We start from the raw sequence: 18,297 nt of genomic DNA on the forward strand, positions 1-18,297 counted from the left end.
CTCAAGGACAGCTTCTATCCCACTGTATTGACTATCGAACAGTCCCCTAGTACGATAAGATGGACTCTTAACCTCACAATCCAACTTGTTGTGACCTTGCACCTTATTGTCTACCTGCAATGCACTTCCCTGCAGCTGTGACACTTTACTCTGCATTCTGCTATTGTTTTTCCCCTGTGCTACCTCAATGCACTGCGTATTGAATTGACCTGTACGCACGGTATGCAAGACAAGTTTTTCACTGTACCTCAGTACAAGTGACAATAATAAACTAATAAACCAATAGTGAAAGTCAAATATCAGCAACTGTTGGCCGCTTTCCCCCTCCCCTTCCCCCTGCCAAACTGAGACTAATGCTCCTTATGTCTCCCAGACCTGCTTGTGTGTGTCCAGACTGAAATAGTGCAAAGATAACACAGCAATTAGCAGGCAGTGCAAGCTATGACATGTATCCCACTCACTGGCACACGAGACTCAGAGAAAAGCAGTCAGCCCAGAGCCACCTGAGGGTTATCACTTCCACAAGGGGTGAGATTTGAATTCCTCAGTAATCTTTGGTATTGCACCAGTCTAATTATAGAGATTCAGCTGTCAGCTCTGACCCAGGGTAAAGAGCACAATATTTTCACCACAACAAGTGCAGCCACCAAGTTTTTCTCCTCGTCACTCTATTGTCGAGATGGTAAATTCAGGGTAGTCACTGGGATGCAGTCTGTGCTTTTAATATAAGAATTAAACTTATAGATTTCACTAGTGAATATCCATTAGCAGTTAGAAAATATCACTATTCCCCTCACTACAGTTACACCCCCTACCTTACCTGGACTAGAGAGCAGAATAGCTAATTCAACCAAACCAAGAGCTTCATATCAAGATTTTCACGGAGGAATGGGGGTTCAGCAGGGCCCCTTCAATTCTGTCCCCTACTGAGAAGCCAAATATCCTGTACTGGGAGGGCAGTGTATCAAATTGCTATAATGAGTCACCAATTTATTCTGTCCATGAAGAGAAATGTTTTCTGTAACAAGAAGAATTTTCATTTGGGCAGCTGGAAGTACTTTTCCAGAGTCGGGGCAAAATGTTCCCCGGAGCGCACTGGTGTGTAGCAGGGGGAGAATGTCAGTATTTACTAGGGTCCCCAGGAGTAGGGCTGTATTTACAAGGGTCATGGGAGTGGGTCAGTATTTTAAGAGGGTCCCCAGGAGCGAGTCAATGTTTATAAGGGGGTCCCTGCAAGTGTGTCAGTGTTTGAAAGAGTTCCCAAGAGTCTCTCAATATTGAAATGGCCTGGTTTAGACAGCAGTCTCTGAGTGCGAGACCAGTAGGTCTGAGACTCACACAGATTGGAACCGAATTCATTGCGCCACCAATGAATGTGGAAAACACATAACCTGAGTCTCAGTAGTTCAGGGTTACTAAAGCCTGAAGTCCCACACCACCAGGTTCAGGAACAGCTACTTCCCTTCAACCAATTGATTCTTGAACCAACCGGCACAACCCTAATCACTACCTCAGCATAGCAACACTTTGACTATCTGTATCGCTTTGCACTAAAATGGACTTTGTTTTGTTCTAACCATGTTCTTTCTTGTACAAATTGTGTATAATTAATGCTTAATTTATGTTTTTCATGTGACTGCTGCTTATATGATGCTATGTTATAACTATTAAACGTTACACCCATCGGGAAGGAGGTACAGGAGCCTGAAGACCCACACTCAACGATTCAGGAACAGCTTCTTCCCCTCCGCCATCAGATTTCTGAACGGTCCATGAACCCATGACCACTACCTCGTTATTCCTCTTTTGCATTATCTATCTATCTATTTATTTCTTTATGGTAATTTATTTACTTATGGTAATTTTATGTCTTGCACTGTACTGCTGCTGCAAAACAACAAATTTCACGACATATTTCAGTGATAATAAACCTGATTCTGATTCTGCTGTGCCTGTTTTTCATTGCACCTGTACGTACATGTGTTTGTGCAGATGACAATAGATTTGACTTAGACGTATCCCTCTCTATCCGCATTTTAGGAATGTTCTGCTGCTCTCAAAGGGTGACATAAGCCATGGCCATCGGAAGCTGATAGGAACAGTCCCAATTAACCGACTACTTGATAAGCGGATGCTTGGCTTAAGTGGGAGGGAGCCACAAATTAATACGCTACTCTTCCCTCAAGTGGAGAGCTAATGTCAATGTGACTTACAATTGGCACCCTGTGCTTCACGGTGAATGCGTTTAGATTCGCCACACCTAGTGGAGTTGCTATCTCGCAGCTCCAGCAACCCGTGTGGAGTTTGGACATTCTCCGTGTGACCACGAGGGTCTCCCCTGCATTTTCTGGTTTCCTCCCACAGCACAAGGATGTGCTGGGTAACCAGCCACTGGAAATTGCTCCTTGTGTGCAGGTGAGTGGTAGAATCTGGGGAAGAATAAAATGGGTTAGGTAACATCGGTGTAAAAACTAGCGCTTGATGGTCTGCACAAACCCAGTGGGCCTAAGGGCCTGTTTCTGTGTTGTATTTCTCTATGACTCTATGACATTTAACGTATGAAAATGCAGTTCTTTCCTCTACTGTATCCCACCATTCAAATTCACCAATAATTCTCGAAAAGTTTGTTACAATGCTGTTAAATAAAAGAAAGACACGTTTATTTAGAAGCCTTCTCAACATTCTAAGACACAATATCCACTTCATGCTCCCTCGGTAAAGCAGCCAATATAATCAAAGACCCCCACCCACCCCGGACATTCCCTCTTCTCCCCTCTCCCATTAGGGCTGGTGGGAAAAAGGGGCAGAGGGAGGTTGGAGAGATCGATGTTCATGCAGTCGGGTTGGAGACCACCAAGGTGGAATATGAGGTGCTGCTCCCCTAATCTGCATCTGGCCTCAACTTGGCAGTGGAGGAGGCTGTGGACGGTCACGTAGAAATGGGAAACTGGCTGTGATGGTGGACAGAGCAAAGGTGACGCAGATTGGGGGACTGCTTCGTCAAACACTTTTGCTCATCCCACCGGCCCCCATCACCCCTTCTCTTTCCCCTCCCCCCATCTTCTCCATCTGACCATCACCCACACACTCCTCCCTCCGGCTCTCCTCCCCACCTCCTTCCTTTCATTCCATGGTCCACTGTCCTCTCCTGTCAGATTCCATCTCCTTCAGCCCTTTGCCACTTCTACCTTTCATCTCCTGGCTTCTGACATCATTCCCACTCATCCCCCCTCCCCCCAAATGCTTACCATCCCCACCCCACCCAACCTGGATCCACCAGTCACCCGCCAGCTCCTGCTCCACCCTTTTGACCTACTTTTTTATACCGGCTCTCTCCCCTCTTTCTTTCCAGTCCAGATGAAGCATCTCAACCTGGAATGTTGACCGTCCATTTCCCTCCATGGATGCTGCCTGACCCGCTGAGTTCCTCCAGCGTTTTGTGTGTTGGGTCATGGTAGGGCTTTGGAAAGGGTGGAGAGAGGGGCCACAAGATTTATACACCAGCAATATAGGGGTGACTTAATGGAGGCCATTCTATTCGTAAAGGGAAGCGATAGAGAATTAGCTTGGGAGAGAAGCTCAAGCTGAGCGGAGGTTGACTTAAAGCAATCCCTGATAAATCCAATGGGGAATTCAGGGAACAGTGAGACTTTTTATCCAGGGAAAGAAGAACACTCCAACCTGTTTCACAGAAGTGTGTCTGGATGAAATTTGACACCATAAGGAGACATAAGGGGGAGATGACGGTAGAAAGGTTTGGGAAGGAAGTTCCGGTGATTAGATCCATGGCAGCTGAATGAATCAGAATCAGGTTTATTATCACTGACTTAGATGACGTGAAATTTGTTGTTTTGCAGCAGCAGTACAGTGCAAAGACATAAAATTACTGTAAGTTACAAAAATAAATTAATAGTGCAAAAAGAAAGGAATAACGAGGTAGCGTTCATGGGTTCATGGACCGTTCAGAAATCTGACAGCGGAGGGGAAGAAGCTGTTCCTGAAACATTGAGTGTGGGTCTTCAGGCTCCTGTACAAACAGCCATTGATAGTGGAATGATTAGAACGGGGGGATGTTTGAGTGGCCATAACTGGAAGATCACAGACATCCCTGAGGGATGGGTATCAAAGTCAGTCAAGAGGAGAAGGACTGATGAATCAATGGGACAATATAAATTGGGATATAGGCAGCAGATGTAGGTCAGTGTATAGTAGTCAACAGGACATCCTCAGAATCAGATTTATTATCACTGACTTAAATGACATGAAATCTGCTGTTTTGCAGCAGCAGTAGAGTGCAAAAGCATAAAAATCTATAAATTACAAAAATAAATCACTAGTGCAAGATAAAGTAATAATGAGGTAGTGTTCATGGGTTCATGGCAGAGGGGAAGAAGCTGCTCCTGAATCGCTGAGTGTGGGTCTTCAGGCTCCTGTACCTCCTCCCAGACGGTAGTAACGAGAAGAGGGCATGTCCCGGATGGTGTGGGCCCTTGAGGCACCGCCTCTTGAAGATACCCTCGATGGTGGGGAGGGTTGTGCCTGTGATGGAGCTGGCTGAGTCTACAACCCTCTGCAGCCTCTTGCGATTCCGCGCATTGGAGCCTCCATACCAGGCGGTGATGCAACCAGTCAGAATGTTGTCCACCATACACCTATAGAAATTTGAAAGAGACTTTGGTGACACACCGAATATCCTCAAACTACCAGTACATCTGATGTCGGCAGCAATCAGAAGGTTGAAATCCAGCTACTCAGATGAAATGAGTCCCCAGTGGTGACGGGAGGTGAAGAGGACTGCCTGGTGCCAGGCCAGTCCTAGAGTCTTTACACAAACCTAACCACAGCCCATAAACGTGATTCCAATCCCAGCCAGCTTGCTGTTCCCATCTCCTCCCAGTCTTGTCCTCTGAAAGGAGTTTTGAACGAACTCTCCTGACAAGTCTTCAGTGTTGTCTGAGGAATGCAACGTAAACATATTTCACGCCTCATCTGCAACCAAGTCAGACTGCGAGGAACACTCTGTGCTTGGAAAGATGAAATTCAATGCCGATCGGCTCCTCACAACTGATGAGTTATTTGAAGGTGACAATGTCTGCCAGAACTGAGGTGAAAGGAACTGAATCTGGTTATGGGTCATGTGCAATTCCTACACCACTGCTACCTTCCATCTTGCCCCCAATCCCCATTCCCCTCCCCCCATCCCCATCATTACAAGGGTTGCGGATGCGTGGCTGTTGAGATGTCCATGGCTAAGATTGATACATAGATTCACAGAGTTAAAGAAGCATGGAAACAGGCCCTTCGGTCCATCTCGTCCATGCTGACCAAGATGCCTATCTACGCTTATCCCATTTGCCTGCCTTTGGCCCATATCCCTCTAAACCTTTATGGTGGACGAAGGGACATTTAAGAGACTTTTAGATAGATACATGAATGATAGAGAAATGGGGAGCTATATGGGAGGGAAGGGTTAGATAGATCTTAGAGCAGGATAAAATTTCAGCACAACATTGTGGGCCGAAGGGCCTGTACTGTGCTGTAGTGTTCCATGTTCTATGTTCTATCCATGTACCTGTCCAAATATCTTTTAAACACTGTAGTTGTACCCGCCTCTACCACCTCCTCTGGCAGCCTGTTCCATATACCCAACACCTTCTGTGTGAAAAACTTGACCCTCAGGTCCCCTTTCAGTATTTTCCCTGTCATCTTAAATCTATGCCCTCTAGTTCTAGGTTCCTCCAGTAGCCATCGTTGAACAATGAGGGAGCCGAGGGGTGGATGTGCACTTGGTATTGGCACTATATGCTGTCCTAATTATTTTAATAAGATTAAGATCAGATTTCTTTATTAGTCACATGTACATCGAAACACACAGTGAAATGCATCTTTTGCGTAGAGTGTTCTGGGGGCAGCCCACAAGTGTCGCCACACTTCCGGCGCCAACATAACATGCCCACAACTTCCTAACACGTACGTCTTTGGAATGTGGGAGGAAACCGGAGCACCCAGAGGAAACCCATACAGACATGGGGAGAACGTACAATCTCCTTACAGGCAGTGGCGGGAATTGAACCCGGGTCGCTGGCGCTGTAATAGTGTTATGCTAACCGCTACACTACCGTGCCTATATGAAACAGGAGCAGCAGTAGGCCATTCGGCCCCTCCACCTTGCTTTGCCATTCAGTGAGATCATGGTCGACCCAGTCTTGGCCTCAACAGTAATTTCCAGCACTCTTCCCACACCCCTTGACTGTCTTGTAGTTCAAATGTCTTCCAATCTTCATCTTGAATGTACACAATGTCTCTGGCTCCACAGCAGTCCAGAGTAGACAGTTCCAAAGATTCACAACACTCAGAAGAAAAAAAATTCCTCTGTCCTGTCTGTATTCGTCATCCGTCTGTGACATTGGCTCACAGAGTCACAGGATGCTGGAATCTGGAGCAAAAAATAAACTGCTGGAGGAATTCAACAGGTCAGGCAGCATCTGCAGAGGGAAATGGACAGTTGACTTTTTAGGGAAAGAAAGGGTGATGGGCGAGGGGCGGGTAGGGGTAGGAGGAACAGGGTAGATCAGGAGGAGAGAGGGAAGTCCCCTCCTGATCCACCCAGGTCCTCCTACACCCATCCCAGCCCCCCCCCATCACCCACACACCCCTCCCACTGGGTCCCCTCCCCCCACTGTTCCCACCTGCCCTCCCCACCTCCCTTATTTGGTTCCTCTTCACCTTCCTTCCCTATCTGCAGCCCTTTGTTGTCTCCACCTATCACCTCCCAGTGTCTGCCAATCATCCCCCTCACCTTGATCCACCAATCGTCTGCCAGCTCTTGCTCCACCCCATCCCCTCACCTCTTTACACCAGCAATCTCCCCTCTGTCTCTTAGTCCAGATGAAGGGTCTAGACCGGAAGTGTCGACGGTCCATTTCCCCCCACAGGTGTAGCCTGACCCAAAGTAGGGGACATGCCCATCCTGACCTGCTGGACTTGTCCTGGTCTACATTCTGCAAAGCTTACATTATTTTGTCTATGATCTCACTCTCTAACTGCTCCCATTCACTGATTGACTGGATCGCCTTGTCCACAGCTTATAAGATAAGATTTCTTTATTAATCACATGTACATCGAAACACACAGTGAAATGCGTCTTTTGCGTAGGGTGTTCTGGGGGCAGCCCGCCAGTGTCGCCACGCTTCCAGTGCCAACGCAGCATGCCCACAACCTCCTAACCCGTACGTCTTTGGAATGTGGGAGGAAACCAGAGCACCCGGAGGAAACCCACACAGACACGGGGAGAACGTACAAACTCCTTACAGGCAGCAGCGGGAATTGAACCCGGGTGGCTGGCGCTGTAATAGCATTACACTAACTGCTACACTACCATGCTTGCCCCATGGTTATCCTGGTTTTACCCTATCAGAGACATTACCCTCCCCCAACCTCCCTGTAGCTTTGTCTCCTTCCTTCCCAGCTCTGACTAAAGGTCTCCGACCTGAAACATTAACTCTGTTTCTCTTCCCTCAGATGCTGCCTGACCTGCTGAGTAATTCCAGCATTGGTAATTGGTAATTGGTTTATTATTGTCAAAACTTTACTTTACATACTGTCCATATAGATCGTTCCAAACATCAGTACCATTGGGGCAGTACAAAGGGAAAAGCAATAACAGAACGCAGGATATAGTGTTACATAGAACATAGAACATAGAACATTACAGCACAGTACAGGCCCTTCGGCCCACAATGTTGTGCCAACATTTTATCCTGCTCTAAGACCTATCTAACCCTTCCCTCCCACATAGTCCCCTATTTTTCTATCATTCATGTGTCTATCTAAGAGTCTCCTAGATAGACACTTACAGAGAAAGTGCAGTGCAGGCAGACAATAAGATGGACACAAAAGATTCTGCAGATGCTGGAACCTGGAGCTACACAAGGGTGTGGGAGGAACTCAGTGGGTCGGGCAGCATCTATGGAGGGAGATGGACGGTCGACGTTTTGGGTCAAGACCTTTCATCTGGACTCACTGACAAATAAGGTCCATGGGCCATGAGGTAGTTTGAGAGATCAAGAGCTTTATCATACAAGAGGTCTGTTTAAGAGTCTTATGCTGTTTTTATTTTAAGCTTCCAGCATCTACAGTTTTTTTTTTGATTTTTACTTATTTGTTGAATATTCTCAAACTATCCCTCCCCAGTTCCGGCTACCCCCCCCCCCCCCCACTATGGGAACCACCCTCTGAGCATCCCCACCGACAAGCCCCCCCAACTGTGAGGTTGGGGATATCTGGAACGAGGTGACAGAGGAGGTGGTGGAGGCAGATGCAGTTACAGTGATTAATCTCTCCCTATGACTCAGGCCCTTGAGTCCTGGCAACAATCTTGTAAATCTTCTCTGCACTCTTTCCAGCTTAGTGACGTCCTTCCTACGACAGGGTAATCAAAACTGCACACAATACTCCAAGTGCAACCTCACCAACATCTTGTCCAACTGCAGCACAACGTCCCAACTCCCATACGCAAAGGCCTGACTGGTGAAGGCCAGTGTGCAAACGCCTTCTTCACTGCCCTGCCTTCCTGTGCTGCCACTTTCAGGGAACCGTGTCAAAGTCGAGTTTATTGTCACATGCACAAGTATGTGTATGTACAGGGGCAATGAAAAATTTACTTGCAGCAGCATCACAGGCACATAGCATCAGATATGCAGCATTCACAAGAAAAACATAAATTAAACATAAATTATACACAATTTTTCCAAGAAAACATAATTAGAACAAAAAAACAAAGTCCATTTTAGTGCAAAGTGATCAAAGTGGTCATAGTGTTTCTATACTCTTGTGATTAGGATTTTGCCAGTTGGTTCAAGAACCGAATGGTTGAAGGGAAGTAACTGTTCTTGAACCTGGTAGTGTGGGACTTGAGGCTTCTGTACCTCCTGCCCGATGGTAGCTGCGAGAAGATGGCATGGCCCGGATGGTGGGGACCTTTGCTGATAGATGTTGCCTTCTTGAGGCAGCGCCTCCTGTCGATACTACCGATGGTGGGGAGGAACGTGCCTGTGATGTATTGGGCTGAGTCCACTGCTCTCTGTAGCTTCTTACATTCCTGTTCTACAACACTCCCCAAGGCCCTATCGTTCACTGTGAAAGTCCTACCATGGTTTGACTTCCCAGTTTTAAGTCTTGTCCCAACACATAAATCTCATGAAATAATATTAAAACTGCTGATTGTGTGACCTTGCTATGTGCAAATTCGGCCAACTTACACAAGACCTGAACATGCAGCGTACAAATAGGACTGCACACTGGAAGCTGTAGAATGAATCATTTGCTTCACTCTACAAAGGAGATCTGTGTACCTCTCTGATCGTACTTCCTAAACTCGGGAATAAGCACTGTATTTAACAGCTTCCTGTACCTTTTCCTGCATATTCCCACTGGGGCTGACTCCCTTAAAGCGAAGGCTTATCAGTGTCTGAGTTTCTGGAATTAGGCAATTTACCCACTCAGTTATTAAGCAAAATTCAGCAAACAAATATTGACCCCTGTCACAATTATTTTCACCATGGGGTTTCTGAGAGACTTACTCCTTTTTGTATGGCTGACAACAAGGCCAATTTGGGGTGAGTTAACTGGTCTAATGCTGTTAAAGGGGATGTAATTGCTAATTGGTAATTGGTTTATTATTGTCACCTGTACTGAGATACAGTGAAAAACTTTGTTTTGCATGCCATGCATACAGATCATTTTAAAACATAAGTACATTGAGGTAGTACAAGGGAGAAGCAATGACAGAATGCAGAATATGGTGTTACAGTTACAGAGAAAGTGCAGTGCAGGGAGACAATAAGGTTCCAGAGCTACGACGAGATAAGTTGTAAGGTCAAGAGTTTTTTACTGTAAAAAAGGTCCATTCAAGAGTTTTATAACAGCGGGATAGAAGCTGTCCTTGAGCCTGGTGGTACACGTTTTCAAGCTTTTCTATCTTCTGCCTGATGTGAGTGGGAAAAGGAGAGAATGTCCGGGGTGGGCAGGAGGGGTCCTTGATTAGGTCGGCTGCTTTCCCAAGGCAGTGGGAAATGTAGACAGAGTCCATGGAAGGGAGGCTGGTTTCCTGAGCTGTGTCCACAACTCTCTGCAGTTTCTTGCAGTCCCGGGGGGAGCAGTTGCTGTACCAAGCCGTGATACATCCGGATCAGATACTTTCTATAGTGCATTTTTTAAAATTGGTGAATGTACTTCTGTAATTTTGCTGTCAAACTTGTATAGAGGCCAGCGTGGTCTTACACAATCAGGGTTGCCTTTGAACAACATCTATTTCTCCATTTATGCATTGCATTTCCTGGCACAGATCCAATTTAAAGCCTTCTATATCCTACAGGGCAGGTCAAAGCCAGGGTCTACCAGAATCAGAGTTAGAATCAGATTTATTATCACTGACTTATGTGTCGTGAAGTTTGTTGTTTTGCGGCAGCAGTATAGTGAAAGGGTGTAAAATTACTATAAATTACAAAAACAAATAAATCATGCAACAAAAAAGGGAATAACAAGGTAGTGTTCCTGGGTTCATGGACCGTTCAGGAACCTGATGGTGTAGGGGAAGAAGCTGTTCCTGAAACATTGAGTGTGGGTCTTCAGGCTCCTGTACCTCCTCCCTGATGGTAGTAACGAGAAGGGGGCATGTCCCGGATAGTAAGGGTCCTTGGTGATGGATGCCACCTTCTTGAGGCAGCATCACTTGAAGATGTCCTTGATGGTGGGGAGGGTTGTGCTCGTGATGCAGCTGGCTGAGTGTACAACCCTCTGCAGCCTCTTGCGATCCTGCACATTGGAGCCTTCATACCAGGCTGTGATGCAAGCAGTCAGAATGCTCCCAACTGTACATCTGTAGAAATTTGTAAGAGCCTTTGGTGACATACCAAATCTCCTCAAACTCCTAACAAAGTAAAGCTGCTGGCGTGCCTTCTTCATGATTGCATCATGTGTTGGGCCCAGGGTAGATCCTCCGAGATGTTGACACCCAGGAACTTGAAGCTGCTCACCCTTTCCACCGTTGACCCCTCAGTGAGGACTGGTGTGTGTTCTCCCGACTTCCCCTTCCTGAAGTCCACAATGAATTTCTTGGTCTTGCTGATGCTGAGTGCGAGGTTGTACCATTGGACAGTTGATGAGTTGTTTATACTGAATGGTGGATTATTTCTTCCAAGTATGTTGCCCCCACAAACATTTTTGGGAGACAGAGTGTGAGGCAGGACATGCATTAAATCTCTGAAGGTACTGGTCTGAGGTACAGAATCCTGAAGTCCATCACCTCAAGGTTCAACAACAGCTTCTTCAGCCATCAGGTTCTTAAATCGATCTGATAAACCCTGACACTACCTCGGACTATACCTTTCTCTTTCTCTCATCTTCCACTAGTTTCGTTATGTTTTTTTGTTGCTTATTTTTGCACATGTGTAAATTATCTATGTTATGTTAAATTTAGGTTTATGTTAGCTGATATTTGTCAAGTTTGTAGTGTACTGTGCTGCTGCTGCAAAAAGCTAATTTTCATTGCATTTATACCCTGTGTCCATGACAATAAACTTGAATTTGGGGACAGGCCTAGATGGTTGCTTGTGCAGAGGAACTGTATGTAAGTTGTTCCATCAGGGTGAGTGTCTGGAGGGCAGTATTGACCAGCACCAGGTACCACTGCCTCACTGTGGACATCACGGTCCTGGTGTTAACAGACATTGCTGAGGTTAGCTGGATACCCATGGATTGGAATGAGTGCCAGAGGCCCAGTCAGGCACGCGGTATTCAGATAGACCAAGGGCAGAGGAATCCTGGGTCAGCATCCCAGCTCACTACAGCCGCAGTGTAGGTGGTAGGATTGGCAAGTCTGCAGAGGACACGAAAATTAGTGGGGTCGTTGACAGTGAAAAGGTTGCCAAAGGGCCTGTTTCCATGCTAGAACATAGAACAATACGGCACAGGAACAGGCCCTTTGGCCCACGATGTTGTGCCAAACCAGTTAAACTAGTATTTATTTGTTTGTTTGTTTGTTTGTTTATTTATTTATTTATTAGTCACATAATAATAATCAGAATAATAAGATATCTTTATTAGTCACATGTACATCGAAACACACAGTGAAATGCATCTTCTGCATAGAGTGTTCTGGGGCCAGCCCGCAAGTGTCGCCACGTTTCCAGCGCCAACATAACATGCCACAACTTCCTAACCTGTAGGTCTTTGGAATGTGAGAGGAAACCGGAGCACCCGGAGGAAACCCACGCAGACACGGGGAGAACGTACAAACTCCTTACAGACAGCGGTGGGAATTGAACCTGGGTCCATGGCGCTGTAATAGCGTTACGCTAACCGCTACACCACCGTGCCTGCCCGCGATGGGGGCCGGTGGGATATGGGACAAAGAGGCAGAGGGGGTGGTTACTGGAAGGTGGAGAAATCGATGTTAATCGATGAAGTGGGTGGCCACTGGGAGATCCTGGCTGCAGCGACGGACGGAGCGAAGATGCTCGAGGAAGCGGGCACCCAACCTGCGTCGGATCTCACCGGAGGCCACACCGGGAGCACCGGATGGAATAAATGACACAAGGGCCTGTTCCTGTGTTGCACTATGTTCTTGCGCATTCTATATTTGTGTGCTGTTCCATTTAGTGAATGGTTTATACACCTGTCAGTATGATGCTTCACATTAAATGCAAGTTCCTTGGCTCTAAGCAATGATATCACTGAGGCCACTCTCCTGTTTGCAAAGGGATTGCAGGCAACAGCAGGGAGTCTCGCTGAAGGATGGAATGATTTCCAAGAATCATACAAAGCAATAACACACATTTCCCACCAGGAACCTCTCTTCCCTGCACCTTTCCTTTGGTCTGGGCACCGATTCCCCACCCCTTCCCGCTCATCTCCCACAGTAACGCTCTCTTTCACTATGCGTATGTAATTTTCTCCATAAGTGCCGCCTCCAAGTGGGTCACCAGCTGGCTCGTTGGTCTAGGGGTATGATTCTCGCTTAGGGTGCGAGAGGTCCCGGGTTCAAATCCCGGACGAGCCCTCATTTTCGGTGCGGGTACTCATTTTAATTATTTCAAAAACAAAAACATAACACGTACTGTTGAGAGTAAGTTGCATTGAGATAATCTCATTGGGCAGTCGTGTTGAAGAATTAACGGCGATTTAAAAGGTAAGTCCGAGGGCCGGAGCTGGGATTCGAACCGGTGACTGACTGAGAATGATATCCCGTGTGGGGAACGAGCGGGTGTGCGGGGCCGAGGCGACACATTGTTGCACTGTGCATTGTTGCAATCATTACATTGTATCCAGGGCGGAAGGTACTCGTCCGCCCCGCTACCAGCTATTCCGCTCCGACCTCCTGCCTGAAACGAAGTGGCAGCTGGAAAGATCCGACCCAAAGCAACAACAGCTTGCCTTTAGATAGTCTAGAGGAAGGCATCGCGGAAATGTTAAATGCAAATAAAATTAAAAAAAAACAGAAACCTCGATATTTTATTTTCTAAACTCTCTTCAGAACCCTAATTCCTCGGCCTCTGTGAGCCCCCGGAGGATTTAGCAACTGTTCTGAATTGTGATGCTCGGTATTGTTTACTCCTAACCTGTGATTTATAAGATTCCACGACGATCTCGTCACTTTAACATCCTATATTTGCAAACCCAAGTAAATAGCGAACACTTTTAATCACGTTTATCAACCTCTTTTTAAAATCAAAGAAGGGAAATAAGAAAGAGTGAACAGATTACGTTGAAAGGAAAACAATGGACTATCAATACAGAGTGTTAATCCCAAACAATCTTAAAACACTTCAAAACAACAGTTTTAATTTATAGGGACTTTGATGTTGGAGAAACATCGCAAGGCACTCCCTGGAAGTACAAAATTGATAACAGACTCCTGTGTCAAACATAGAATATAATTTCATGTTATTGTAAGTGCCAGGGAATTTATAGCGTAAAGTATAATTCACTCAAATGAAAACAAAAAAGGCTTTAACCTAAAGGGAGTGACAAGGTTCTTGCTCCTGGGCAAAGTACTGATGGAAGTGACAAGCTGAAAGGTAACACCTTTAAGAAAAAAGAAGAAAAAGTTTAGTAATACAAAAAGACAAAGTCTTTGATAAAAATGTCTTTATGTTTATTGTCAATCTCTGAATTTTGAGTGTAAAAAAAGAGTACAGTTATCACAAGGTGGGGCTTCCTTTACCGTTTCTAACTATTCAGGTGGAAGCACATGATAGCAGTGGGAATACAATGTTTGAGCTGTGACTTGCATCCCTGACCCTGATGTCAGAGTTTACATTATACTCCTGTTGGGATATTTCTGATCCGGTTTCCCAAATGTTTCTCACCGTCTTACGCCGATAGCTGCGTTGACATCCCGGTCAGTATAAGCAGAAGTTTCCCCAGACCAAACTTCCCAGAGTGGAAATGACAAATACAAGGCCGCATAGCTTTAAGGTGAGAGGGGGAAAGTTTAAAATAAAGTCAAGTTGAGTTTATTGTCATGTGTACAAGTGCGGTGAGGTACAGATATAATTAAAAACTTGCTTGCAGCAGCATCACAGGCATGTAGGTACAGACAACGCACACAAGAAACTGCAGAGAGTTGTGGACACAGAAACCAGCTTCCCCTCCATGGACTCTGTCTATACCTCTCACTGCCTTGGTGTAGCAGCCAGTATAATCAAAGACCCCACCCACCTGGGTCATTCTCTCTTCTCCTCTCTTCCATCAGGCAGAAGATACAGGAGCCTGAGGGCACGTACCACCAGGCTCAAGGACAGCTTCTATCCCACTGTGATAAGACTATTGAATGGTTTGCTTATGCGATGAGATGGACTCTTGACCTCACGATCTACCTTGTTGTGACCTTGCACCTTATTGTCTACCTGCACTGCACTTTCTCTGTAGCTGAGACACTTTACTCTGTATTCTGTTATTGTTTTACCCTGTACTACCTCAGTGCACTGTGTAAAGAATTGATCTGTACGATCGATATGCAAGGCAAGTTTTTCACTGTACCTCAATACAAGTGACAATAATAAACCAATACCAATACCAATACATAAATTATACATAAAATATACAAGACAGTGGAGAAAAGACTGTGCAAAACATACATTGGCTCGGAGGTAGGAAGCAGAGGGTGGTGGTTGGAGGCTGTTTCTCGAGTGGTGTGCCACAGGGGTCAGTGTTGGGACCCTTGTTATTCGTTATTTACATAAATGATTTAGAAGCAAATGCACAAGGCTTGATCAGTAAGTTTGCAAATGACAGGAAATTAGAAGGTGTTGTTGATCATGAAGAAGGTTATCGTAGCTCACAGGGGGATCTTGATCAGTTGGGGAAGTGGCCAAGGAGTGGCAAATGGATCTCAATACAGATAGGTGCGAGCTGATGCATTTTGGAAAGTCAAACCAGTGTAGGACTTGTAATGTGACTGGTAGAAGACTAGGGAGTGTAATGGAACAGAGGGACCTAGTAGTACAAGTGCATAGTTTGTTGAAAGTGGCATCACAGGTAGGCAGGGTGATGTAAAAGGCATTTAGCACACTGACCTTCATCAGTCGGGGGACTGAGTAGAATCGGGACATTATGCTGCAGTTGTACAAGTCGTTGGTGAGGCCACACTTGGAGTATTGTATACAGTTTTGGTTAACCTGTTATAAGAAAGATGTGGTTAAACTGGAAGGAATGCAGAGAAGGTTTATGAGGATATTGCCAGGACTAGAGGGCCTGAGGTATAGGGAGAGATTGGCCAGGCACATGAATATGCAGGGAATGGACAGAGTAAATGCGAGTAGGCTCTTTCCACCTAGATTAGGAGAGATAAGTACGAGAGGACATGGCTTTAGGGTGAAAGGGGAAAGGTTTAGGGGGAACATTAGGGGGAACTTCTTCACTCAAAGAGTGGTGGGAGTGTGGAATGGGCTGCCATCTGATGTGGTAAATGCGGGCTCACTCTTAAGTTTTAAGAATAAATTGGATAGATACATGGACGGGAGAGGTCTGGAGGGTTATGGACTGGGTGCAGGTCAATGGGACAAGCGGAATAAAGTTTCGGCACAGACTAGATGGGCTGAATGGCCTGTTTTCTGTGCTGTAGTGTTCTATGGTTCTATGGAAGGATATGAATCATGTGCAGGCAGAAGATATTGGTATTGGTATTGGTTTATTATTGTCACTTGTACCGAGGTACAGTGAGAAACTTGTCTTGTATGCTGTTCGTACAGGTCAATTCATTGCAGCTACACTGAGTTAGTACAGAGTGCATTGAGGTAGTACAGGTAAAAACAATGATACAAAAGCTTGAGAGCTAATACCACCAGGCTCAAGGACAGCTTCTATCCCACTGTTACCAGACTCTTGAACAGACCTCTCATATGCTAAAAGATGGGCCGAAGGGCCTGTTTTGTGCTGTATGGTTCTAAAAGATGGACTCTTGATCTCCCAATCTACCCTGTCATGGCCCTTGCACTTTATTTGTCTACCTGCACTGCACTTTCTCTGTAACTGCAACACTATATCCTACATTCTGTTGTCCTTTATATTACCTCAATGTACTTATGTAAACATGATCTGTCTGGATGGCACGCAAAACAAAAGCTTTTCCCTGTATCTTGGTACATGTGACAATCATAAACCAATTCCAATTCCAATCATGTTCAGCACAGATATCGTGGGCCGAAGGGCCTGTTCCTGTGCTGTACTGTTGTGTGTTCTATTGGGAAGACCAAAACCAGTATCTTCAGGCCTTGTACAAAACTCTGTTGCCTCGCTACAGAGTTAACTAAAAGTAAAGAGCTGATGGTTGACTTCAGGAAGGGGAAAGAGGGTGAACATGCCCCAGTCTACATTGGGGCATCAGCGGTGGAGACAGTCAGCAGCTTTAAATTCCTGGGCATTAACATATTGGAGTCATGCAGTCCCGATGAAGGGTCTCAGCCCGAAATGTTGACTGTACATTTCCCTCCATAGATGCAGCCTGACCCCCCTGAGTTCCTCCAGCACTTTGTGTGTGTTGCTCCATAGTTCCCTGAAAGCAGGAACACAGGTAGACAGGGTGGTGAAGAAAGTGTACGGCACACTTGCCTTCATCGGCCGGCTCATTGAGTACAAGAGCTAGGACCTCATGTCGCGTTAGTTAGACCACACTTGGAGTATCGTGTACAGTTCTGGTCTCCACACTACAGGAAAGATGTGACTAAGCGAGAGAGGGTGCAGAAAGATTCACAAGGATGTTGCCTGGATTGCAGGGACTGAGTTATCAGGAGAGATTGGACAGGCTGGGTCTGGTTTCCCTGAAGCAAAGAAGGCTGAGAGGTGACATAACAGAGGTATGTAAAATTATGAGAGGCATAGACAGGGTTGATAGTCAGTGTCTGTTTCCGATGGTCAGGGAGTCTAGAACAAAGAGGCATGGGTTTAAATTTTTTTTTTAATTAAATTTTTAATGTTTTATTTACATGTGGTAACAGGCCCTTCCGGCCCAACGAGTCTGCACTGCCCATTTTAAACCCAAATTAACCTACCCATACGTCTTTAGAATGAGGGAGGAAACTGGAGCACCCGGAGGAAACCCACGTAGACACGGGAGAACGTACAAACTCCTTACAGACGGCGACGGGAATCGAACCCTGATCGCTGGCACTGTAATAGTGTCACGCTAACCGCTACACTACCGTGCCGCCCCAAGGTGAGAGGGAGGAGATCTGGGGGTAAATTTTTCACACAAAGAGTAGTTGGTGTCTGGAATGAGCTGCCAGAGGAGGAGGTGGAGGCAGGGACGGTAACAGCGTTTAAGACGAATCTGGACAGGTGAATGAGCAGGGCCCAGAGGGATGTGGGATTGCTGCAGGCAGGTGGGATTGCTCAGAATCAGGTTTATTATCACTGACATATGACGTGAAATTTGTTGTTTTGTGGCAGCAGCACAGTGCAAGACATAAAATCACTACAAATGACTAAAGTAAATAAATAGTACAAAACAAAATGAGGTAGTGTTCATGGATCATGGACCATTCAGAAGTCTGATGGCAGAGGGGAAGAAACTGTTCCTGAATCGCTGAGTGTGGGTCTTCAGGCTCCTGTACCTCCTCCCCGATGATAGTAACGAGAAGAAGGCATGAACCGGATGGTGAGGGTCCTCAGTGATGGATGCTGCCTTCTTGAGGCACCGCCTCTTGTAGATGTCCTCTTGAAGATATTCTGTTACTGTTTTTACTATTCTGTAATTGTTTTTACCTTGTACAACCACAATGCACTGTGTAATGAATT

The 18,297-nt window shown here is 45.9% G+C and overlaps 1 non-coding gene across 1 annotated transcript; it reads left to right on the plus strand.

The window, feature by feature from the left end:
• The first annotated feature begins 12,988 nt into the window (after positions 1 to 12,988).
• trnap-agg (transfer RNA proline (anticodon AGG)) lies at positions 12,989 to 13,060 on the plus strand. Its single transcript has one exon. It is a non-coding gene; the product is annotated as a tRNA-Pro (tRNA).
• The last annotated feature ends 5,237 nt before the right edge of the window (positions 13,061 to 18,297 follow it).

The sequence above is a fragment of the Pristis pectinata genome, chromosome 11, assembly GCF_009764475.1.
Source record: "Pristis pectinata isolate sPriPec2 chromosome 11, sPriPec2.1.pri, whole genome shotgun sequence".
Lineage (NCBI taxonomy): Eukaryota > Metazoa > Chordata > Chondrichthyes > Rhinopristiformes > Pristidae > Pristis > Pristis pectinata.